The 27,721-nt window shown below is 39.3% G+C and overlaps 1 protein-coding gene across 3 annotated transcripts in view; it reads right to left on the bottom strand.

The window, feature by feature from the left end:
* The window catches only part of arhgap15 (Rho GTPase activating protein 15), a 737,150-nt gene extending 710,078 nt beyond the window's left edge, over positions 1–27,072 (bottom strand). For 2 of the 3 annotated variants that reach the window (XM_072258610.1, XM_072258613.1), the window contains exon 1: positions 26,925–27,072. The gene's annotated coding sequence lies outside the window, so the exon portion shown is untranslated. The remainder of the gene's footprint in view (positions 1–26,924) is intronic. The other variant, XM_072258612.1, reaches the window with a different exon arrangement.
* Between the last annotated feature and the right edge of the window lie 649 nt (positions 27,073–27,721).

Below are 27,721 nucleotides of genomic sequence, written 5' to 3'. Positions count from 1 at the left end.
AGTAAGTTAACCTTTAGGTAATCCTGTATGAGGACTCCCAAGATCCTTTGCACTTCCAATTTCAGAATTCACTCAGTTTAGTAAAAAAAATTCACCTTTATTTCTGCTACTCATCTTGTATTTTCCTACATGATAATCCACCTACCATGTCTTTGCTCATTCTTCTTGTCTGTTTAAGTCCTTCTGCAGACACACTACTTCCTCAATGCTACCTGGCCGTCCACATATGTTTGCATCTAGATCATTACTATATAATGTGAAAAATAGTGGACCCAATACTGACCCTTGCAGTGCACCACTTATCACCAACAGCCAACTAGAAGAGCCCTTCTTTATTTCCACAGTTTCCCTTCTGCCAGTCAGCTAATTTTCTGCCCATGTTTCTATCTTTCCTGTAATATCATGGGATCTTATCTTGCTTAGTAGTTTCATGACTGGCCTCACATAAAATACCGATTCTTATTAATTGTGTCCAATGGTTCTTTACAGAGCAATGGTGTTCAGGCAAGGAATTGAAAAAAATCATCATTGAAGTGTATGATACAGAAAGGGACCACATGGTCCAAAATTTTTGTGTGGTCAAAATAAGAATTACTGACTCTAATTCCACCTCCTAGTACAAAGTTCAACAAAGGCACATCCGAACTTTCTTTAAATATGATGCGAGTTTAGTTAGTATGTTCCAAAATCCAGCTGTCCCCCTGAGAATAAAAATAATTATCTCCTCTCTAATCCAATTAATTCAATTCTACCTATCTTTTAAGGGATATTATTTATTTTTGTTTTGGCTTTTCATAATTTTATGCATCTCAATTAAGTTTTCCGTCAGCTTCCTTTATTCCAAAAAAATCAACCCCAGACCATCCAATCTATTCTCACAGCTATAACATTCCAATCCTAGCAACAATCTCGTAAATATTCTCTGCAGCCCCTCCAGTGCAATTATACCTTTTTTGAAATATGGTGACATGAACTGTGTACAGTACTGAAATTGTGTATGCAGTTCCAGCATGACTTCTCTCTTCTCACAATCTACGCTCAGCAAATAAACAAAAGGACCAGGATGACATTTAACTATCTTATTGACCCATCCTGCTACCTTTAAGTATCTTTAGACATAAACATTTTGCTTTTCTTCCTCCAAACTTTCCCATTTATTGTACTTTGCCTTGCTTTATTGTTCCTCTTCAAAAGCCTATCTCAGTACTCTGGACTAAATTCCACTTGCTGTTTTTCTGTAAATCTGACCAATCTATCCAACCTTCTTGCAATATAAAGATTCCCTCTATACTGTCAGTTACACTAGGAGTTTTTCAATAATCTGAAAAGTGAAACTGAAACGGTTAGTAATCTTGAAGTTCAAAATTTAATGTCAATTTTTTTTATATCAATGTAGGTATATACTACCCTGAGATCCATTCTACACATGAGATTTTACACATTTTAATCAATGTTATGTCTTTCTTACTTCAATTATACTGGCTCTCAAATTTCTCTGAATGTCCATCTCTTCAAAGGATTTAAAAGTATTACAGGTTTCACAAGCAGTATTATGTGTTGGTGCTATTCAAAATAAATCCTACTAAATTAAATTCATATACCATGGACAATGAAGATATTTTTGTTCAGTTTCATTTTAAGGTTGCTCCCCCTCCTCTCCCCTTACCCCCTCCTCTCCCCTTACCCCCTCCTCTCCCCCTCCCCTCCCCCTACCTCCTCCCCTACCCCTCCCCCCTCCCCCAGTGGCTTGTTTCAACAGGCAATAACCGTTCCATTGTTTAGGAAAAGCTATAAGAAAAAGCCAGGAAATTATAGGCCAGTGAGCCTGACATCAACAGTGGATAAGGTATTGGGAGGGATTCTAGGGCACTAGATATATACTGTAAGGATTTAGGCAGAAAAGGACTGATTAGAGATAGTTAACATGGCTTTGTGCTTAGCAGGTCATGGTAAGTGGGATCTGGATCAGCTGGAAAAATGGGCTGAGAAATGGCAGGTGGAATTTAATGCAGACAAGCATGAGATGTTGCAATTTGGGAGGACAAACCGGAGTAGGACTTACATGGTGAGTGGTAGGGTACTAAGGGGTGTGGTAGAACAGAGGGATCTGGGAACACAAATCCATAATTCCGTGAAAGTATTGTCACAGGTAGAAAGAACCGTAAGGTAAGCTTTTGGCACAATGGCCTTCATAAATCAATGTATTGAGTACAGGAATTGGGATGTTAAGTTCAAGTTGTATAAGACGTTGTTAAGGCCTTACTTGGAGTATTCTTTACAGTTCTTGTCAACTATCTACAGTAAAGATGCCAATAAGACTGAAACAGTGCAGAGAAAATTGATAAGGCTGTTGTCAGGGTTTCAGGACCTGAGTTGTAGGGAAAGTTTGAATAGGCTAAGACTTCATTCCCAAGAGTTATAGAAGAAAGAGGGTGAATTTGATGAGAGTTATACGAAATCATGAGGGGTATAGATGGTTAAATGCAAACAGCTTTTCCCCAGAGATTGGGTGAAGCTAGAACTAGGGGTCATGTATTAAGGAAGAAAGATGAAATGTTTAAGCAGAACATGAAGGGGAACTTCTTCATTCATAGAGTTGTGAGGGTGTTGAACAAGTTGCCAACAAAAGTGGTGATACTGGTTCAATTTCAACATTTAAGAGAAATGTAGATAGATACATGGCTGAGAAATGCGGAGGGTGATCGTCTGGGTGCAGATGCATGGCACTAAGCAGATTAACAGTTGGGCACAGACTAGATAGGCTGAAGGGCCTGTTTCTGTGCTGTAGTGTTTTAATACTCTATTTCTATATGACAATGCTTAGTTCAAGGAAGCTTGCAGACCAGATGGATAATATCACTTAGTGTATCAAACCGCTGATGTGTTAAAAGTTGGAAGGACTGTGCACTCATGCAGCCAACTTCACAGCATTAGTTGTGGATAACTGGGAACTCTGTCTCCAAGAAACCTTAAGACGGTTTGTGTAAAAGGGGTACCTGGGAAAATATCATATACGTATGAAGTCACCCAAGTGGCAGAAAAAACATTTACACTTAGGGAGCAGTTCAAGCTTTTTAGGAATGGGTTAAAGAACATCAAGAAGAATGACAGAAAGATGGGGACACTAGAATCCATTCCTTTGGCTTCGATTTCTGTGATGGACGATTTGCTCATCTGCATCTTTTTAGCTTATAGGAAGAGAAGACCCACTGCTCGGAGAATGGGTATTGACAGTTAAATTCACTGTAGAGAATAAAAAAGGAAGAGAACTAGTCCTTTAAGGTTGAGTAATTACAGTATAATCTCCCTTTAGTGAGAGCTCTCATGGCTATTTATATCAGATAGGAATTAAAGTCTTCATTTGCATTTAGAACTTTGTGGTCAGCAAACCCAATATCATTACACAAGGAACTTGGATACTTGCCCTGAACTGCGTACTGTCTCTACATTTAGAAAGTGCAACATTTCACATTTGGCCGGGTGAAACTCTATCTGTCCTTTCTCCGTCCGAAACTTCAAATGATCTATATACTGCTGTATTTGTTGCCACTCGTTTATGTTATCCACAACATCACCTGTCTTTGTTATATTCTGTTTGCTTTTTCTTGTAATTCAAATTTCTATTATTATTTATTCTTATTTTACAAAGCAGCACAGCATGTCATGGAGTAGATAGAGTACAGCATATTTAAACAGCCATCCCATGACAGGAAAACAAATAAAACTTAGAAAGTTCTAATTTAAGTTTAAATTAACATACAACCAAAATTGATTCCACACTTCTTGCACTTTTCCCTCACTGTTAATTCTTCCCAACATGTGTTCATATGATGAAATCTTAATTCTTTCCTCAGTCCATTCCTTCACAGTGGGACATCTGTTTTTTTTTCCAGTTTTGCAATATAATTCTTGCAGCTGTGATGAGACCCACCTTTAAAATAGTGAACTTGTAATTGTTTACATTAGGTATCATTGTCCTATCACCCAGGAGACAAAGCCGTGGGCACAAGGGCAGTGTGGAACTCGTATTCTGTTTGTTGATGTCAAACAATGTGCATGTGATGCCGCTACAAGCAAGCTTTCCATTGTCACTGTACCTCACTATACTTGTGCCAATGACAATAAATTTGCTTTACAGTTGGAATGGCATGAGTGAGTGATTTTAATCCCTCAAAAAGGCAATATCTATCATCAAACAACCGCATTAAATGGATTATATCCTCTTCTTAACGCTACTATTGAGCAAGAAGAACAGAAGCCTGAAGTCCCACACTACAAGATTCAGGAACAGCTACTTTCCTGAACCATCAGCTTCTTGTACAACTTTAATTCTACCTCTGCAAAGGAACACTCTGGCCTACTATTTTTCTGCAGTAATCACTGGTTCTGTACAGTCTTTTTCTCATCTCTCTCGGGTATAATTTATGCAAAACTTATTCTCAGAGCCTATGATGCTGTTACTTTATATTGTATCTGCACCTCACTCAATTGAACATGGCTTGCAATTCATATATATGGCATGCTTTCTTTGTCTGGGAAAAGTAAAAAAAAAACAGCTAAAACCTTTGTTGGTTCTTTTGTTGCGCTGTTCCCTCACAACTCCAGCAATCTAGGTTAAGTTGTTTAATAGCTGAAGACTAGTTATTCACTTTGTGACCATCTGAGCCTCCCTCCATGCTCTGGTTTCCTCCTATATCCCAAGTTCATGTTGATCATGGTATTGATTGGGCAAGTGAACTAAAATCAGAAAAAAGTGGCAGTACTTTATGGAACTGAAAGAACTAGTATTGACTTAATGGGTCAAATGGCCTGTAACCACATTGGGAGAAATGTAAGACTTTCTTAAGCACACAATGCAGAATCCCTCACTATACACTGCAGCCTTGTTCATTCATTGCTCTTCCTGCTTGAACAAAAGGCTCACATAACTTATATATGTTTTATTTTTAGGTGTCAGATGTTTCCATTGAAAATTCAATTTATAAGGTTATTTAAGACTGCATTGGGCCGTAGTTAAATTCAGCAAGATAAAAGTGCTCTATTTTAATAGAATTCAAAGATCAATAGAATACAAATTTCAAAGACACATCTGCAAGGATGTGAATAGATGAAAACATCATTTTTGCTCTGGACTCATTTCTTTTATATTCATATATCTCGGAAATTGCTGTTGACAAATATAAAAAAACATGAGAACAGAGGTCTTTATGGATGTATTGTCAAAATTATTCAGGCTTAAAAATATTCTGGTTGGAATAAAATGCAGTCTCACATCGAAAAAGCTGTGCCTGCATGCAAATGTTACATTTTACTTCTTTGTTCATTATTTTGAAATAAAATCTCCAAATACTTCAATTACAATTTATTCGATTCCATTTTGCAAACAAAATATGCAGAGGTTCTGGATGTCAATATTAAAGTAATACTTTTGACTATGTGCAACCAACAGAAGATATTTATCTAAATCAGGCTGCATCAATTATGTTTCCATTACAATTCATTTTTTAGAGCAGAAGTTAGGATCAAATTTAATCAGTTACTTAAAAATAGTCTAAAGAATTTGTTAAAAGAATATTGCTTTATTTTCAAAGACTGCATAAATTTTAACATAATTGCTTAGAAATACCGTATAGGTAATCTTGGTGGTGGGTGAAGATACGTCTCTACTAAAGGAGGTGTAAGGCTCTCCTTCTGATAGCCTGCAGGTCACCCTTGGGCAAGGTGTAGCACCTGCTTAACCCCGCCCCCAATCAGAGTCATATGAAACCTTGTGAACAGGAGGTGGATGGTCGTATGAGCAGCAGATGAATGTCACAAGTCATAGTTATGTGACCACTGACACCAGGCAGACAATCTCTGAAGAGTATTGATAATAGCTGGGGTCACCCATCTTGTAAAGATACTGTCCAGAAGAAGGTAATGGCAAACCACTTCAGTCAAAAAATTTACCAAGAACAATCATGATCAAAGACCATGATCACCCACGTCATACGAGCTGGCACATAATGTTGATGATAGTAAGTCTCAGTGAATAGTCAAGCTAGCTTATTGAATTATACCTCCAAAATTTGTCCAATTTGACTACATTACCTGGTGAATGCCAAGACCTCAAATCATTGTGTCATTGTGACACAGAAATAAGTCTATCTTGTCAGTCTATCCTTCCGCGCTCCCTCCCTTGTCTCTCTAAAGCCATCCATTTATTTCCTTATGCGACTCTCCAATTTCTTTTTGAATTTAATGAATAGTTCCCCTTGCATTATTCTCACAGGCAGCATGTTCCAAGTCATTACCACTTGGCACATAAAAAACGATGTTCTTACTTATATCACCTTGCATTTTTCATCCACAACCTTTTGAGTTCATTGATATTTCTCCCACAACCTAAAGATGTGCTGATCAGTAAAGTAATTGACTATGTTTGTTTATTCCCCTCCAGAGATGCTGCCTGATTTGTTGAGTTCTTCCAACATTCTGTGCTTGAGAGAAAATTGAATACTAGAAAATTAGGGGAATGAGACTGATGTGAATACTCTGACAGACAGCATAGTTCAATGGACCAATTGGCCTTCAATGTTATAAGAAAAACATGAATAACTTTCAATATTCCTATTCATTCCTTGATGAGGTATCCTGGAGGCAGTTGGCATTGATTAACCTATTTCTGAACCCGTTGTTTAGATTTAATGTAGGATCCATCAGGTTTAAATTGGTGATTACTGACAGAGTTTCTACAATACTAGTAAATCCAAAGTCTATTTGAAAAGCAATTAAGCATGGGGATGTTAACTTAAAGTGTTGTCAAAAACCTCTTACATTTATTTCATGGCTGATGCATCTGGATTGTTACATACACATTAGCAAGCCTATGGACTTGTACAGAGTTACAAATATGCAGTTTTATTAAATCTGGGAGTCAAAACCATTCTCAAAATTCAGCTTTGAAAATCATTGGACTACAGATTAATTCAGCATGGAGACATGGTTTTCAGCCTAACTCAACCATGCTGACTGAGTTGCACAGCAAGCTAGTCCCATCTGCCCGCGTTTGGCTCAAAGATCTCTAAATTCCTCCTACTCAAGTACTTATCAAAATGTCTTTTAAATGTTGCTAATGTGCATGCCTAAACCATTATACCTGACACCTCATGCTTAATATGCTCCACCCTTTAATGTGAAGAAGCTGCCCTGAGGCCTCTTTTATATCTTTCACATCTGATCGTAAATCTATTTCCTCTTGTTTTTATCAATCCTTCCATGAGAATATGACGCACTACCACCTTGACAAAGCTCCTCACAATCTTATACATACCTATACAAGCACCCACCACTCAAATCTATTCTTTCAGGCAATAAACTCCTAGATTACTCAACCTCCACTTGTAACCAACACCCCCAAGTCTAGGCAACATCCCAGTAAATCTTTTCTGCACTCTTTCTAATATTTTTGTTATAGAGTGATCAAAATTGTGTACAATATACTCCATGTGTACCTTCACAAACATCTTATCTAACTGACTCCTATATGCAATACCCTGACTGAAGGCCAGTTTGTCATATCCCTTTGTCAACATCCCATTTATTTATTCTACAACCCATAGTAATTTTTTATGTCTTATATAGTAGTGATTTCACAAATTTCACAACATATGTCAATGATAATAAACCTGATTCTGATTCTGTACATTTTTATCTATGAGCTGATGACTTTCCTGATGGAAATGGTTTTACACTCTGCCCAATTCTTAACATTTTCAAAGATCTAAAACCTTCACTTAATGTGTCTGTTATATACAAGCTAATCCCAACTTCCCTTAACTCTCAGAATAACATTTGAAAATCACCTTTGAACATTTCTCAAGGCATTGATATTTTTTGAAAGCTGCAGATGCCTAGAACTCTACATCATTTTCCTGTGATAAAGATTTAAGATTTTTGATATTCCATTCTATTTTTCCTTTTAAAGTGTTGTTATGTAAGCCCAACTCCAATCTCAGCATCAAAACCAAAAGGGGTGCTGTTGTAGTGTGGCGGACTGACCTTTGCCTTGCTGAGGCCAAGTGGCAACTCCTTGAAAAGGACCCCACTCAAGGCCATCAGGGAATTGTCTCTGACACCATCACCAACCTCATCAACTCTGGAGATCTCAGTTCAACAGCTACCTTCCTCAGTTCCCATACTCCGCACCACTTATTTTTACCTCCTACCCAAGATCCACAAACCTATGGGTCCGGTCCATTGTTTCTGCCAGCTCCTGCCCTACTGAACTTAAGTCCACATACCTTGACTCCATTTTATCCACCTCAGTTCAGTCCCTTCACACCTATATCCATGACACTTCACATTCTCTTGATTTCTCAATGACTATCAATTCCCTGGTACTCATCACCTCATTTTCACTATGGACATCCAGTCCCTATATACTTCCATCACCCATCAAAAAGGCCTTAAACTTCTCCACTTCTTTCTTGACAACCGACCCCAACAGTTCCCCTCCACCACCACCCTCCTCTATCTGATGGGACTGATCCTCACAATAAACAGTTTCTCTTTTGCCTCCTCCCACTTTCTCCAAGCTTAATGTGTAGCCGTGGCCCCAACTATGCCTGTCTTTTTGCTGGTTACATAGAACAGTCTATTTTCAAAGCTTTCCCTGGGAATGCTCTGCGACTCTTTCTGCACTACATTGGAGACTGCATTGTTGCTGCTTCATGCACCTATTCTGAGCTCATCAACTTCATTAACTTTACCCCCAATTTAAATTCACTTAAATTCACTTGGAATCCATTTCTGACAGTTCTCTCCCCTTTCTTGATCTCTCTGTTTCCATCTCTGGAGACAAAGTGTTGACTGACATGTTTTATAAACCCACCAATTCCTATGTCTATCTTGACTATACCTCTTCCCACCTGTCTCCTGAAAAAATGCTATTCCCTTTGCTCAGTTCCTTTGCCTCCGTTGCATCTTTTCTGAGATGATACTTTCTTTTCCAGGATATCAGAGATCTCCTCCTCTTCACTGAATGTGTTTCCCTTTGTCCCCCAATGATGCTGCCCCCACCCACATCTGCTCTATTTCCCAGACATCTGTGTTCACCCTATCTTCCCACCACCATAACAGGGATAGAGTTCCCTTTGCACTGTCTACCACCCCATGAGCCTCCTCATTGAACACACCACTCCTTGCAGTTTCTACCATCTTCAACAGGACCCTACCACCAAATATATTTTTAAATCCCTCCAATATCCACCTTGGCCTAATTTGGAGTATTGTGTGCAGTTTTGGTCACCTACCTACAGGAAAGACGTAATTAAGATTGAGTGAGTATAGAGAAAATTTACAAAGATATTGCCAGGTCTGGAAGACCTGAGTCATATGGAAAGATTGAATAGATCAGGGCTTTATTTTTTGGAACATAGAAAGTTGAGAGGAGATTTGATAGTGGTATACAAAGTTATGAGGGGCATAGATAGGGTAAATGCAAGCAAACTTTTTCCATTGAGGTTGGGTAGGACTGCACCTAGAGGTCATGGGTTAAGGGTAAAAAGTTTAAGGGGAACATGAGAGGAAATTTCTTCACTCAGAGGAACATGAGGGTGAATAGATGGTAGTGGTTTAGAGGGGTGTAGAGGACTATGACTCTGGGCAGGTGAATGGTGGTAAGCAGTTAAAATAGTTCAGAAAAGAAGGACTGAAGTGGCTGTTCCTGTGCAACACACACAAAATGTTGGCGGAACTCAGCAGGCCAGGCAACATCTATGGAAAAGAGTATAGTTGGTGTTTCAGATGCCAGCAAGAATGTTAAACATCTTTCAATAAAAGTAAGGAAAAAATATCCAGACAGAATAGTTTTAATTTGTTAAAAGTATAGACATTTGTTAACTGCAATAATGCTACAGAAATTAACAACAAAACAGTTTGCTTCAATATTGCTCTAGCTTATTGATTAAAGAATTTTCATTTTCTTCCAGCAACTGTAATTTCTTTCAAAGGAAATTCTGAATAATGTAAGTAAAAACAGCAAAAAAAAATACAGCAGTATATAGTGAAACAGAGTTATGAGCAGAAAAATGGGAGATGGAGTTTTATCTGAGCATGTCTGAGGTGTTCAATTTTGGGTGTCAAATAGAAGGGGAAAGTATATAGTTAGTGGCAGTATAAGACCATAAGACACAGGAGCAGAATTAGGCAATTTGGCCCCTCAAGTCTGCTCTGCCATGTCATTATGGCTCATCCACTTCCCTTTCAGCCCCATTCACCTGGCTTCTCCCCGTAATCTTCAACAACCTGACTAATCAAGAACCTATCCATCTTCTCCTTAACTACACTCAATGACTTGGCCTCCACAGCTACCTGTGGCAATGAATTCCACAGATTCATTGCTAAAGATGTTCTTCCTCATCTCCATTCTAAATGGCTGTCCCGGTATTCAGAGGCTGTGCCCTCTGGTCCTAGACTTCCCACCATAGAAAACATTCACTCTATCTAAGCCTTTCATCATTTGTAAAGGTTTCAATGAGATCTCCCGACACTCTTCTACTGTAAATTCCAACGAGAGAGGGACCAGAGCCATCAATCGCTCTTCACACAATGAGCCTTTCATTCCCAGAATGATTCTCATGAAACTCCTCTGAACTCACTCCATTGTCAGCACATCCTTTCTTAAATAAGGGGCACAAAACTGCTCACAATACTCAAGTGAGGCCTCAACAGTGCCTGATAAAGCCTCAGCATTACATCCTTGCTTTTATATTGTAGTAATTAGTTATAAGGATTGTTGTTTACAGCATTTATATACAAAGAGGGATCTTGGGGTCCAAGTAGATAAAGATGGCAAGCATGCCTTTTCCTAGCGACATAGAGTATAAGATGCTGCTGTTTAAATTGATCGTTAGACTGCACTTGGAATATTGTGTGCAATTCTTGAGTCCCCATGACAGGAGGATATGAAGGCTTTGGAGAAGGTTCAGCAGAGGCTTATGCGAATGCTGCCTGGATAAGAGGGAACCCATTATAAGAAAAATTTAGATAAATATGAATTGGAGTATTGGAGGCCGAGGAGAGATCTGATCAAAGTTTACAAAACAATTTTTTTTTACGTGTTGCACCAGACAGTCAGCCATTCTTGTCTGATGCATGGTGTCAGGATTGGTCTCCTTTCGGATTGACCGGGTCACGATGTGAACATTCCTGACTTGACCCTTTTTTTTTTAACGAGGCCGAGTGGCTAGCTCGACGGTCAACCCAGCACAGATGGATAGCGTGATCGGGAGGTGGCTGACTTGGATTCAAACTTGGGAGCCTTTGCTCCGGAGTCCAGCACTGATGCCATTGCGCCACCAGCCAGCCAATGATGAGAAGTTAGAAGTATTGTCCTTGTTTAAAATGTTGTATACTAGAAGGCACAGTTTCAAGGTAAGTGGGAGAAGTTTAAAAGGGAATGTGCTGGGCAAACTATTTTATTTTTGTTTATTTACACAGACACGGTGGCTGTCTGGAACACACTGCCATGGGTGGTAGTGGAAGCAAGTACAATGGTGGTATTCATGAGGCATTTAAATTGGCACATGAATATGTGGGGAAAAGAGGGATATGAATCATGTGAAGCCAGAAAGGATTTGTTTAACTTGGCATCATGCTCGACAGAGACTTTGCAGAAAAAGTATTTACTCTGTAAATAAAAATTAAATTATCAATTAATCTCCAACTAATCCAATTGTTGTAGATTACTAGTGAGAGCCAACAACTGTTTTTATACACCACAGAATGTATCACTTACTTGCACGGCAAACTAGCAAAATATTATAGGCAATAGCTGATAATTTGAAGTGAAATTCATGAATAGTGACATATTCCACTGGAGGATAGACATCACAACAATGTCTATGTTCTTGGAGTACCCTGGTCAATGAGGAAGGAAACAGCATGACTACTACAGTATTCCATGAAACTTCCCAAACTTGTTTTGCAATCTTCTAAAGACAATTGCCAGGCGTCCAGGCAGGAAAATCTCATGACTCTGTACTGATCAAAGTATAATCTTGAAAGCTATCTTTACTTATCAACAGCCACCACTAAAGGCACCATGATGAGGACAGAGAGGGTTCAGAAATACAAGTAACTAAAACATTGCAAATACAAAAAAGAGACCCTTCTAGCAAGACATTTAGTAACATATTATTTGAAATTCTGTAAGTAGATAATAAGGAAGATAGTAATAAAAGTTAATGTGAACAACTTGAATTTGAGATTTTAGGAAAAGAACGATGCATTATAACCATATAAGATAGAGAAAATAAAGGAAGTTAAATAGGGAATCTTGGGCATTACTCATCATCAGTCAAGATAAAGCCAGATCCGTTATTTAGAAATGGTAATGTAATATGCCCTAATGTGGGTCTTTACACAGCAGCAATGAATTTAATTCCTAAAACAGGAAATAAGGGAGCTTTGAATATGAGTTTTTTTCTAACATCTAGGAACTCATGACAAATATACACATAATAATATTAGCTTCTGATCACTTGCACTGCATAACCACAATGTGACTATGTTGTAGTTTAGGATTAGGAGTGACTCTGTACCAATATCAAAATAATCATACTTTATTTCAGTGTCTACAAATTGAAGTCATTTGTTCCATCTGCACATTTCTAACATGGCTTCAAATTTAAACTAAGTATCACTTTAGATTAGAAATTTCACTGAATTATCATTGTTACCTCTTGCATCTGTTCACCAGCCTGGTGACTAAATCTCAGATGAAATTGGTTTTCTCTTCCTCAAACATCAACTCCTTTTGCAACAGCTTGGTGGCTGCTCACAACTCTTTTGCAATTAATCCAGCAGTTGAGCATGGATTTAACAATATTCAATTGAGTTCGTCATTGTGAAGCTAGTACAACCATGAAATACTTGCTTACTCAAAGCATAGTCACGTACAGATCACCTTGCTGTCAATTGGAATCAAAATATGAGAGTGTGAATAAATATTTGATGGCACGGCATCACACAAAGCTCTCAGACATTGTCAAACATTTATTCTGTCAGCATTACATGTCAAATCTTCAATCGCACATACTGCTGTTATACAAGTACCGCATGACTGACTTCAGATCATCTTCAAAGTCCATTGATGAACATAAAGAAAATGTTCATCCCCTCTTTGACAAAAGTTGATGGACTTATCTGAATGATCAAATCATCCATTTCCACATCTGCAGTAGTGTCTTGGTCGGAGTCATTGAGTACAACTGGCAAACTATGACCATGGTTACAACATCCTCCAACAATGCTCAGCCAACTTATAAAACTCTGGGAAAATATCTTCTATATTGGTGTGCTTACCATAAAGCTTATCTAAGATCCTTTTCCTCTGAACATTAAAATGATTATTTAATCTCCCTTTTCTAAACATTTTTGGATAGGTGATGTTTTCAAAGCTGTGATCACAGAAATGCTGTTATGTTTCACTTAAACATTCAAGCCCATTCACCTTCAACAAGTATCATTGCTTACTTGCTTTAGTACTACAGCTTGCTGAATAATTTTTTTGACTGATAAACCTTCATCTACAATGTTAAGGCTGCTACAGTGGGCCTTGCAAGTAGATCCTCGTTTAATCCTGAACTTCAGTGGTGTTTGTGTTTATGTTAACATTCTCTCTGTGACAATGTGAATTTTCTCCAGGTGGTCTGATTTCCTACCTCATCAAATACATAGTTTGATTGACAACTGTAAATTACCCACATTGTGTAGATGAGTTATAGATTCTGGAGGACAGTTGAAAGGAAAATTGGGAGAATGAAACAAGTTAGAGTAGGACTATTATAAAAATCGATGGTCCTAATGACAGCATGGATTTGGTAGGCTCCACGTGGGCCTGTTTTCAGACTATTTCTCCATGATGACACTGAGCTACCAGTGAGAAAGTATCTTGTGGCAATCTGGACAAACCAGCAGCATGAACCACAATTTCTATTTGTTTTAATTATTTTGTTTTGCTTATTATCACACACAGTCTAGTTCATTATAATGAATAACTCAGGATTTAATATATTTTTGTTTCACAGTTTATCCCAAAATACTCAGAACTTGACCTGAGTAAACTGAGATTGACTGTGTTAATGACTATTGCAGATAGAATAGCACGTGTTCTTCATCATAATGTTGAAGTTGCAACCATATCAATCTGCAGAATTAACTAAATGAAAATTAGGATCATAATCTTTAATTGTGAATATTCACAAAAGGCTATGTTAGGTACTATGAAAGAAACTTTGCTAAGAAGACAAGTCTCTCAATCTTTACCTCATCTATATCCCCCATAATTCTAAGTACCTCAGTTAGGTTCCCCTACCCACAACACCTCCCCATCTGCAGCAACAAACATTCTACTAGACAAAATCAACTTGACAAGCAACTGATTCAAATGCAGCCTTTTAAATGAAACATGACAATCCCTTTCTTGCTCCTCTAAAGAAATACAACTCAGTCTGCTGAATTTCTCCAGCAAGTTGTGTATTGCTTAATATCCTGATAAATCTACTCTGCACCATCTCCATTGCAAACACATCCTTCCTATATTGTGGCAAAAGAACTGCACACAATACCCCAGCTATCACTTAACCAATATCTTATAATGTTACTCTAAACCCAAGATCTTCTTATATAGTATGCCTTTGCTTATGAAGGGATCTGTACACCAAACCCCACCTTTCCTCAATACTCTCTACTATAATATCTCTTATTCTTAGTCCTCACAAATTGCACAACCTCACACTTAGCAAGATTAATTTCTTCTGCCATTGATTTGACAATTTTACCAACTAATCAATATCATCCTGTAAGCTGTGAAAACATCAGCAATTTTTTGTTTGAGTGTTTTTTAAAATATACCTCTTACATTCATATCTAAATCATTAATGTATTTAACAAATATCAGGCTCTTTAACAAAAGGTGAAAACTACACTCACTTGCCCATCTATTGAGAAGTTCCCTCGACCAATGATCTCACTTTAACAACTCTTTATCTTTTGTGCCATGTTTGTGTTATTTATTACTATTTATTTATATTTGCATTTGCACCATTTGTTGTCCTCTGCACTTGGGTTGATCTTTCATTGATCCTGTTGTAGCTACTATGCTATAGACTTGGTGAATATGCCCACAGGAAAATTAATCTCAGGGTTATATGTGGTGACATATATGTACTCTGATAAAAAAATTACTTTGAGCTTTGAACTTTTAAAGGTCTCAACAGTGTTCCCTGTTTCATAAGTTTCCAAACAAAAAAAAACTACTCTCCATAATCACTCTCTGCCTTCCATGAAAATGCTAGTTTTGGATCTGTTTTAGCTTACTTGGATCCCAAGGGCTTTAATCTTTTTGAAGTCCATGAAGGCTACATTAATGACACTGCAAACACAAAGAAATCTGCAGATGCTTGAAATTTGAGCAACACACACAAAGTGCTGGTGGAACGCAGCAGGCCAGACAACATCCAAAGTAAGAAGCACAGTTGACGTTTCGGGCTGAGACACTGCCTGCATTAATACATATTGTTACCTTCTTTTGAAATATTAAATCAATCCAGTCGGTCAAGGTCTCCAGCTGATTACACAACTTACTTTGTTTTTTCAGTTTTTCATCGAATGAAGCTGTCCATGCTGGCATGCAATAAGATGGAGGCAACAGGTGCACCACAAGGCTGTGTGCTTAGTCCCCTGTTCTACTTGTTTTATACTTATGACTGTGAGGCTAAGCACAGCTTCAGTGCTGTATTTAAATTTGCTGACAACATCTTTGTCGCTGGATGAATCAAAGGTGGTGATGAATCAGCATATAGGACAGAGATTGAAAATCTGGCTTAGTGGTGCCACAATAACAATCTTTCACTCAATGCCAGCAAGACCAAGGAGTTGATTATACCTACAAGAGGAGGAAACTGGAGGTCCATGAGCCAGTCCACATCGGGGGATCAGAGCTGGCGAGGATCAATAACTTTAAATTCCTAGATGCTGTCATTTCAGAGGGGCTGTCCTGGGCCCACCACACAAGCACCATTACAAATAAAGTGTAGGAGCCCCTCTAATGTATTAGAAATTTGTAAAGATTCAGCATGTCATCTGAAACTTTGACAAACTTCGATAGATGCGCAGTGACTGGTTGCATCACAGCCTGGTATAGAAACACCAACATGTTGAATGGAAAAATCTCCAAAAAGCAATGCATACGGCCGAGTCCATCATGGATAAATCTGTCCCCACCATTGCGCACATCTATGTTGAGTGCTGCCACAGGAAAGTAGCATCCATTATCAAACCCCTCACCACCCAGGCCATATTCTCCCCTTGCTGTGCCATCAGGAAGGAGATACAGGAGCCTCAGGACTCACACCACCAGGCTCAGGAACAGTTATTACCACTCAGCCAACAGTGTCTTGAATCAGAGGGGATAACTTCACTCAACTTCACACACCCCATGACTGAACTTCTCCCACAGACTTTGGATTCATTTTCAAGAACTTTTCATCTCGTGTTCTTGATTCTTTGCATATTTATTGATTATTATTATTATTATTTTGTTTCTTGTATTTACTGTGAATGCCTGCAACAAAATGAATCTCAGGGATGTACATAGTGACGTATATGTACTTTGATAATAAATTTGCTTTGAACTTTTGAACAGTCAGCTTCTCATCCAAGTTTTACAATATTTCAAATTTAAAAAAAAACTTCTTCATTGTTCCTGAGTTTAAATCCTGCACTTGCCTGCTCACCAACATTGTGGAGTACTTTCACAGGGTAGAATGTATCAGTCCAAGGTGGCAGCTAACCACGACGCTTATAAGGCAATTAGCAAAGGGCAATAAATGCTGAACTTGCTGCCACCACCACCCTTACTGCAAGAAAAAAACGAAAAGAATGAACAAGCAAGAAAAAAACAGAATTATACAATGCAAAGGAGTTTCATAATTGCGGGTCCATATGGAACTGGATTCACCACACTCCCTGAACTTTCTACTCATAGTAAGAAACTACTTTCCACTGGCTAGAGACCCAGCCAAGCTGATTCTCTGAACTCAGGAGCTCTTCTGCATGAACAACAGGTTGCAATTCTCAGGCCTGGATCTGAGAGCACTTTTAAAATAATGAAACAGGCCTAACTGGAAACGTCTCCAAAATGTAGTGCATACGGCCGAGTCCATCATGGATAAATCCCTCCCCACCATTGTGCACATCTATATTGAGCGCTGCCACAGGAAAGCAGCATCCATTATCAAACCCCTCACCACCCAGACCATATTCTCCTCTTGCTGTGCCATCAGGAAGGAGATACAGGAGTCTCAGGACCCACACACCAATGTTAGTGACCAGTGGAGTGCCTCAGGGATCTGTTCTGGGACCACTTCTCTTCGTGATTTTTATAAATGATCTGGATGAGGAAGTAGAGGGATGGGTTAGTAAGTTTGCTGATGACACAAAGGTTAGGGGTGTTGGGGATAGTGTGGAGGGCTGTCAGAGTTTGCAGCCGGACATTGATAGGATGCAAAACTGGGCTGAGAACTGGCAGATGGAGTTCAATCCAAATAAATGTGAAGTGGTTCATTTTGGTAAGTCAAGTATGATGGCAGAATATAGTATTAATGGTAAGACTCTTGGCAGTGTGAAGGATCAGAGGGACCTTGGGATCTGAGCCCATAGGACACTCAAAGCAGCTGTGCAGGTTGACTCTGTGGTTAAGAAGGCATACAGTGTATTGGCCTTCATTAATCCTGGAATTGAATTTAGGAGCCAAGAGGTAATATTGCAGCTATATTGGACCCTGGTCAGACCCCGTTTGGAGTACTGTGCTCAGTTCTGGTTGCCTCACTACAGGAAAGATGTGGATGCCATAGAAAGGGTGCAGAGGAGATGTACAAGGATGTTGCCTGGATTGGGGAGCATGCCTTCTGAAAATAGGTTGAGTGAACTCGACCTTTTCTCCTTGGAGCGATGGAGGATGAGAGGTGACCTGACAGAGGTGTATAAGATGATGAGAAGCATTGATCATGTAATAGACAGAGGCTTTTTCCCAATGCTGAAATGGTTGCCACAATAGGAAACAGGTTTAAGGTGCTGGGGAGTAGGTGCAGAGGAGATATCAGGGGTAGGTATGTTTTTTACTCAAAGAGCGGTGTGTGGAATGGGCTGCCGGCAACGGTGGTGGAGGCAAATACGATAGGGTATTTTAAGGGACTTTTGCATAGATACATGGAGCTTAGAAAAATAGAGGGCTATGGGTAAGCCTAGTAATTTCTAAGGTAGGGACATGTTTGGCACAACTTTGTGGGCTGAAGAGCCTGTATTGTGCTGTAGGTTTTCTATGTTTCTAAATAATTTGAAATACATGAAAGCATTTAAGGTCAGTAATCCCATTCTAATTAATGGGGTCAAGCTACGTACATCAGCCATGGCTTTTGAAGAGATAACTAAGTGGATGGATAGAGGTAGGGCAGAGATACTGTCTATATAGACTTCAGTAAGCCCTTTAACAAGGTCCCACATAACACAATGCTTGGAAACAGAGAGTGATGGTTAAAGGTCGATTCCCTGACTGGAGGCTTATCACTATTGAGGATTCATTGATTGTTGCATCTTCATTCATATCCAAATCATTTACATACAGAATCAGTATCAGAGGTCCCAACAATGATTCTTCAATTTTCTGATAATGCTAAATTAAATGAGAGGGTCTTCCTGGTAGTGAAGCAGGCTTCCAACTTAGGTAAATATGAGGTAATGCACTTTGGACATTAAAACCAGGGTAGGACCTATACAGTGAATTGCAAGGCATTGACAAGTGTTGCAGAACAGAGAGACATGGAAGTACAAATGCACAGTTTGATGAAAGCAGGCACCAGATAGACACAGTTATACATAGTAGCGAAGATGGTCTTTAGCATGTCGGCTATCAATAGTTAGACCATCGATTTTAGGAGTAAGGACATAATCTTGCAATTATAAAAGTCTTCGGAGAGACCACACTTGAAGTATTGCGTCTAGATTGGTCACCCTGTTGAAGAAAAAATATACAGCATAGAAAACTACAACACAGACAGGCCCTTCAGCACATGATGTTCTGCCAACTAATGAAAAGCAGCTCCACAATCGATCCCTCCCCTCCTATAGATCCTCTAAACCCCCATTTTTCTTATATCTGCAGTACTTTCCTGTCCAAGAGTTCTTTATATGCCCTTATTTTATCAGTCTCTACCAACAGCCCTGGCCGTGCATTCCAGGCATGCACAACTCAGCGTAATAAGACCTACAGTGTCACTGATATGTCCCCTAAACTTAATGCATATCTTCTGATATTGGCCATTGCTGTCCTGGGAAAAAGGTACTGGCTGTCTACTCTTTCTATTTTCACAATCTTTCACACACCTATCAAATTATCCTCCTTTACTTCAAAGAGAAAAGCCCACGCTCACTCAACCTTTCCTCATAAGACATGTTCTCCTATCCAGTCAGCATCCTGGTAAATCTGTACACACCTACAAATTTACTAACTCATCCTTCCATTTTCTCATCCAAATCATTTGCAAAAATTATCGAGTAGGAGTCTTAAAACAGATCTTGCACTTGACACCAACCTCAAGGAAGTAAATGCTCCATCTACCACCATTCACTGCCTTCTGAAGCAAACTGAGAATCCATACAATCAAGTTTCCATAGATTCCATGCCTTATGACTCTTTGGATGAGCCTCCTATTGGGAAACTTGTCAAATGCCTTATTAAAGTCCATATACACCACATCCACTGCTCTAACTTCATCAGTTTGTTTTGTCACCTCCTCAAGGCATTGCCTGCCCCTCACAAGGCATGCTGATTATCCTTATTAAGAATATGCTTCTCCAAATGCTCGTAACATCTGATCCTATGAATATTCTCCAATCGTTTGCGTACCACTGATGCAATACTCACCTGTCTATAATTTCTAGGATTATCCCTTTTACCTTTCTTGAGCAATAGAACAACATCTGCCATCCTCCCATCCATTGGTACAACTCCTATTTGATGCTGAACCTCTCTTGTCAAAGTTCTTCTCCCTGGTGAATACTGAAGCCATGTATTCATTAAAGACCTCACCTACTCCTCCATGACCAGGCACATATTATCCCCTTCATCCCTGAGGGGTCCTAACCTCACTCTAGTCATCCTCATGTTCTTCATGTAGATGTAGAACACACTGGGGATTTCCTTAATCCTACGCACCAAGACCTTCTCATGTCCCCTTCTACCTCTATCAAGTCCCTTCTTATGCTCCTCACTAGTTACCTTAGAATTCTCAAGAGCCATATCTGATTTTTACTTCCTAAACTGCAAGTATGCTTCCTTCTACTTCTTGACTAATAGTCCATACTCTTGCCAACCATGGTCCCTTCACCTATCCTTTTCCTGTCTCAATGAGATAAAGCTATCCACAACCCATGAACGTTGTTCTTAGCCATCCTTCATATTTCTGCTGTTCATTTTCTTGAGGACATATCTTCCCAATTTATGCTCTAAAGTACCTGCCGAATAGAATTGTTATTTGTCCTTCCCCTAATAAATAACTTGTCTGCTCCTAACCTTGGCCATGCTAAAGGTCAAGGAGTTGTGGTCACTATTTTTGAAATGCTTGCCCACAGAAAGTTCTGGCACCTGATCAAGTTTATTGCCTAGTAGTAGATCCAGTATGGCCTGTTTTTTAGTCAGCCTGTCCATATATTGTGTCAGGAATCTTTCATGGACATACCTAACAAGTTCTGCCCCATCTAAATATTTTGTACTAAGGAGATGCCAATCAATATTAGTGAGGTTGAAGTCACCCATGACAACAACCCTGTTATTTTGTACCTTTCCATAATCTGCCTCATGATCTGTTCCTCAGTTGCAATTTGGCTGCATATAGGATACCTGCAATATAGTGTTTACTCTCTTGCTGTTTCTGAATTTCACCCACACTGACACAGTACACAATCCATCCACGTTGGCCTCCCTTTCTCCAACTATGATACTATCCTTGATTAGTAATGCTTCTCCTCTCCTCTCTTTTCTACCTTTTTCCCTATTCCTTTTGAAACATCTAAATCCCAGAAGATCAAGCAGCCAACCCTCCACTGGTATAGCCAAGACTCTGCAATGGCCTCAGTGTCATAATTCAATCCAGCAATTCTTGCTCTAAGTTCATTACTTTTATTCTTTTATACTTTTCACATATCAACCCATCAAATTGGTTGCAGTGCACATTGCATCTACCTTCACACCAACAGTCCCATTATTTGACCTAGCACTGTTTTTCCTATCTCCTTGCCAACCTAGTTTAATACCTCCACAACATCACTAGCAAAACCTGCCTGCACGGACAATAGGGGTCATATGTAACACATTCGTTTTCTATAGATCATATCTTTCCCTACCATTACCAAGCTGGAGGTGGTCCAGCAAATCATAAACATGAGAAAGTCTGCAAACAGTGGGAATCCAAAGCAAAACACAAAAGAAATGCAGGAGTAACTCAGCAGGTCAGGCAGCATCTATGCAAATGAATAAACGGTCAATGTTTCAGGCCGAGACCCTTCTTCAGGATTGGAAAGGAAGGGGGAATAAGAAGTTGGGGAGAGGAGAAGGAGGTTTGCTGTAAGGTGATAGGTGAAGCCAGGTGGGTAGGAAATATAGAGGGCAGGACAGGAAAGAATCTGATAGGAGAGGAGAGTGGACCATAGGAGAAAGGGATCCAGGTGTACATGATAGGCAAGTGAGAAGAATTAAGAGGCCAGGGTGGGGAATAGAAGAAGAGGGGAGGGGAGAGAATTTTTTTTTTTTTAGCGGAAGGAGAAATTGATATTTGTGCCGTCAGGTTAGAGAGTACCCAAACGGAATACAAGGTGTTCACACTCCAACTTGTCAGTCCACGGCGTCTCTTGTGTCATTCCCTTTTCTCAGTTCCTTCATGTTGGACATATCTGTTCCTAGGATGCAGCTTTTCTTTCCAGGATATCAAGGAGCTCCTCTTTCTGTAAAGTATGGGGTATCCTTCCCTCCCTCACAGATGTTGCCCTCTCCTGCACTCCTCCATTTCCTGAACATCCATGCTCACTCCATCTTCCCACCACCTTAAGTCTGATAGTGTTCTTCTTGTCCTTACCTACCACCTCAGGAGCCTCCACATTCAACACATCCTTTTCTGCAACTTCTGTCATCTCTGATAGGATCCTACCATCAAACATATCTTTCCCTCTCCCCTCCACACTCTGCAGGGATCGCTCCCTCCATGATTCCCTTGTCCATATGTCCCTCCCCACTAACCTCCCTTCCAGCACTTCTCCCTGCAAGTAGCCAAAGTACTATTCATCTCCTCTCTCACCTCCATTCAGGGCGCCAAGCAGTCCTTCCAGGTGAGGCAACACTTCACCTGCAGATCTGCTGGGGTCGTCTATTGTGTTTGGTGCTCCTGATGCAGCCTCCTCTACATTTGTGAGATACATTGTAATTTGGGTAACAGCTTCACTCCATCTGCCAAATTCCCATTGGCCAAACATTTTAATTCCCATTCCCATTCCCATTCCATAATGTCAGTCCATGGCCTCTTCTTGTGCCAAAATGAGGCTAGCCTCAGGGTGGAAGAGAAATGCCTTACATTCCATCTGGGTAGTCTCCAACCTGATGTTATGAATATCAATTTCTCCTTCTAGAAAATAATTCACTCCTCCTCCCCTCTTCTCATTTACCTGTTTCGAGCCTCTTTCCTCTTCTCATCTGCTTAGCACCTCCACTTGGATCCCCCCCACTTCCCTTTCTCTTATGGCCCACTCTCCTCTCCTAACAGATTCCTTCCTCTCCAGCCCTTTATCCTTACTACCCACTTGGCTTCATGTATCACCTTCCAGCTAAGTATCCTCTTTCTCCTCCCCTCCCACCTTTTTAATCTTGTGTTTTCCTCCTTCCTTTCCAGTCCTGAAGAAGGGACTTGGCCCGAAACATCAACTGTTTATTAATTCCTATATATGCTGCCTGACTAACTGTGTTCTTCCAGCATTTTGTGTATGCTGCTTTGGAGATGGCATACAAGTAATTTAAGAGGATGCTGTCTGGACTTGGAGGCCTGATCTAATAGGAGATGTTGGCCATGCTGGATCTTTATTCAGAGGGGTGACCTCAGAGTTCATAAAATCATGAGGGTTAAGGATAAGGTGGAGAGTCCTGTTCCTTTCTCCAGGTTTGGGAGTTCAGATCTAGAAAGCAGAGATAGAAGATAAGAGGGAAGAGTTTTGAATCAGACCAGAGGGCAGTGAGTACCTGGAATGTACATCAGATGAATTGATTGAGGTGAGTGATTTGCAGCACTTAGTGGTATTTTACTAGGTACATGAAGAGGAAGGGATTAGAGGCTTATGGGCCAAACATGGACTGTTGTGTTTAGCAGGGAGGATGCTGTGGTTGGTACGGACCAGATGATCTGAACAGCCTGTTTCCTCGTTGTATGACTCTGTCACTCTATAAACCTGAGGGGGTTGGATACTCAGTTCTCAACTCGGCATGGTAGGGTTCACCGGCAAAACTAATGACAGAATTGGAGTTCAGGCTCTCTGACAGCTGACATCCTTGATTTCAATGTGGAGACGCTCAAGCCATGGACCTGCTGACACCTGAGAGGACATGGACAAAAGATCCTCAAGGAACTGCTCTCCACAGTGTGCATAGTCCAGACCTTTTGTGTTTCAGTAAAATTAATATTGCAAGGTCAATAAGAAACTACACACTTTTATTAAGAACTTAGAGGATACATAATAATGAGGCATTGAAATGGTGTCATTTGATGAAGTATTTGTAAATATTTAAAAGTATTTGTAGTGATTGCTGAAGAACTTAAGGACTCGTGCGGTTAGGGTAACACATGGATTGAAAATTGATTGAGAAAACAGAAAATGAAACATCGACATGAACAGGCAATTTGTGGACTGCCAGGGTGTTACTCATGAGTACAAAAGGATCAGTGTTCAATCAGATTCAATTGCAATTTAAATAAATTTCTTCGATGAAAATATGAATGCGATGTTTCCACATTTGCTAATAACACAAAGGCAAGTGGATGAATGAAGACAAATTAATGTACATTGGTAAAGTGACTGGGTAAAATCCACCAACTCATGTAATAATGTGGGGAAAACTGAGATTATTCACTTTTCCTCTGAGAATGGAAAAGCAGAATATTTCTTAATTGTTAAGAAGCTGATTATGTTGGCACAGAAGAATCAAAATGTTCTTGCACACTGAAATCAAAATGAACACCTATGTGTTGCCACTGTCTGTACGGAGTTTTTACATTCTATCTGTAACCACATGGGTTTCTTCCAGATGCTCTGATTCCTCCCACAGTCCAAAGACGTACTAATTGGTAAGTTAATTGATCATTGTAAATTGTCCCTTGATTAGGCTAGGGACAATCAAGGGATTGTTGGGCAGTGTGGCTCGAAGGGCCAGAAGGGCCTACTTCGTGCTGTATCTCAATAAATAAATATAATTGAAGAACAATAGGATGCAAACATTGCTACAAATGTGCAAGACTTTGCTGTGGAAATAAAATGAAAGATTGCTGTGGGAAGTGTTGATCTCCACAGCCCAGGAATTATATTCACACCCTAGTGATCTACAGTACCCTTTATATTGATTCCTGATAGAAGTGAACACTTGCTGTAATGAAAGGCTGAATAGGATGCGTATATTCTCCAGATTTAAAATAAAAATGAGAGGTGATCTTATTGAAGCACACAAGATTCTGTGATGAGTTGATGAGGAGGGTGTTAAGCGCTGATTTTCTAAATTGAGAATTTAGAGCAACTGGTCTAAGTCTCCAGATGAAATATCATTAAGAATAAAAAATCTAATTATTGAACAAAGCCACTTGTTAATCTTTGTACATTTCTACTCCAGAACACTATGGATACACAGTCACTCAGAAGACTGAGGCTGATTTTGAGGGATATCTATCCTGGCCCAACATACTGCTGCAATTACAAAGAAGGCACAGCAGCAGCTATATCTCATTTGGAGCATGAGGAGATTTGGTATGTCACCAAAGACCCGAGCAAATTTCTACATATGCTTCATGGAGGGCATTCTAGCTGGGTGCATCACTGTCTGGTGTGGAGGGGCCACTGCACAGGATTGGAAAAAGCTGCAGGAAGCTGCAAACTGAGCAAGCTCCATCATGGGCACTAGCCTCCCCACCATCGAGGAGATCTTCAAAAAGCAACATCCATCACTAACACCCCATCACCCAAGGCAATGAAACCATGAATACTACCCCACTATCTTTGTTCTCTTTTTACACTATGTATTTATGCATTGTACTGCATTGTGCCACAAACAACACATTTCATGACATATATCAGTGAAAATAAATCTGATTCTGATTCAGATATGAAGTCGGGCAGAAAGATGTTAAACTTGATGATCAGGTATGAGCTTACTGAGTGGTGGAGGAAATTTCACAGTCTTTGTTGCATATTCTCATTCTGTTTCCCAATATCTTAAGAGATATATGGAGGCATAAAACATTGTATTGTAAGTAACATTGCTTTCCTGCTCTCAACATTTACGAATATGTCAATTGACCTATTAAGTCCAGACTTAACAGTATAATCAGTATTCTGAAAATAATTTCCATGAACTTAAAAAATTATTGAAGTCAGATTGTGTTCAATTAATTTCCACAACAAATGATTTAATGTTGAAAATGATAGTATCTTAATAACTTGTATAAAGCATGTACAGTTTTGCAGACATAAAATATACACATAATTTATAGACACAAACACGAGGAAATCTGCAGATGCTGGAATTTCAAGCAACACACATAAAAGTTGCTGGTGAACGCAGCAGGCCAAGCAGCATCTCTAGGAAGAGGTACAGTCGACGTTTCGGGCCGAGACCCTTCGTCAGGACTAACTGAAAGAAGAGACAGTAAGAGATTTGAAAGTTGGGCCCGAAACGTCGACTGTACCTCTTCCTAGAGATGCTGCCTGGCCTGCTGCGTTCACCAGCAACTTTTATGTGTGTTACATAATTTATAGATACTTGTTTCTTTTATAAACCAATTCTAAAAAGTTTATTGCATACTGCAAACAGGAAAGGAAAAGATAAAATGTTTCATTTTGAATGAAACAGACAGAAGAGGGAACTTGTTCAAGATTACACAATTAAATTTACATTGTCTAAAATGGGTGTTTTTAGGGTCTTTCCTCATCATTGGTTTGCAGCTAGGACATAAAAGCAATATAGTGGGTGAGGAAGGTGATGCATCATGGTCAGGTGGAAGATTTAGCTAGTGTGGAGTAAAGTTGAATATAGGCTACAGTTCAACACGTTGCAATGGTGTAGTTCAAGTGCCTCAACAACTGTTCTCCAAATGAGCAGCTTAAAAGCTTTTAGTAATTTAAAGCATAAAAATTAAAAGTACTTAATTCTATTGTATTTCACATTCAAACCCTGGAAATGAACATTCTATTTAAATTCAAAAGAAATTCTGCTAAATCTTTACTTCACATGCGCTTCACTCCCAAATGATCACTTCCTTGAAGTAAAACCTCAGACAGAAAATTACATGTGAAAAGAATCATTAAACATTCATTCTAAAACTTTAAACAATTGATATGCTTTTAACACCTTTCTCACAATCACAATTTTTCAAGTTCACTAATGGAAACCTTTTCCAAAGCACGAGTGCCTGTTCTTTACCCAAATTACCAAGTAACATTCATGAAACTTAACCAGACCAGAAAAGATATACTTAACATTAAGCAAGATTGTCAGAGCCAGCCTATTTAGTCACCAGTAAAATTAAATAAATTAACACAAATCTGGTCAGAGTTAAATTATACTAGTGTGTTCTTACCCGAAGTTCAACTTGCCTTTCTATTCAATTTGCCATTAAGCAGCAACAGTTTTGTAGGCCACTTCAGCAAATGAAGGAACCCGCCAATGGTCACATGCTTGACTGCAACATCTATGCAGCTAATCTTGGTTGCTTTACGTTGAGGATGACAGCTATACACTTTATATACAGCCTGCAAAGTTAAACCACATCCTGTTGGTTCAGCTAATTTTTCTATCCAAGTTGAATAAACGTCTGCTTAGACTGTTAAAGCCTGTGCTATCCATTTTTCGAAATGTAACTTGGTATTTAGGGATTTAAAAGCATACACCATTTTTGAGGATATGACTATAAAGGTTTCCTGTATCACGGGTGTATATTAGTTAAGGGTTTAAACCCTAGTGTGCATTTTTACTCTTTAACGAAGGGCACCTGTGGCAACTTCTCCTTTTTTTTAGTCATATTTAGCAACAGCTGATGAAAATGGTTTGCAGAAAGTTGTAAGGTCCAACTCACTAAGTAAACTCTTTCATTTTAATAATGCAATCTCTCGTAATTTGCATCAATACTAATGTTATTTTCTATGGCAGTTACAGGTTACAGCAAATGATATGGCTTAATCTAAAATATTATCAATAATTATATTTTATAAAGCTTATAAATAGATAGAGCAGTTTCTTTACAAGCATACAAAAATATAATGGATTTGAAAAATATTCAAATATTCAACAGAACCTTTCAGAGGAGTTAAATTACCACGTGGCAATGAGTCATACTATACCCATACAGATCCGTTAGCATTCGAATAATTTGGCACA

This window comes from Mobula birostris, chromosome 5 (assembly GCF_030028105.1).
Source record: "Mobula birostris isolate sMobBir1 chromosome 5, sMobBir1.hap1, whole genome shotgun sequence".
NCBI classification, from domain to species: Eukaryota; Metazoa; Chordata; class Chondrichthyes; order Myliobatiformes; family Myliobatidae; genus Mobula; species Mobula birostris.
This window is presented reverse-complemented; position numbering and strand designations above follow the sequence as displayed.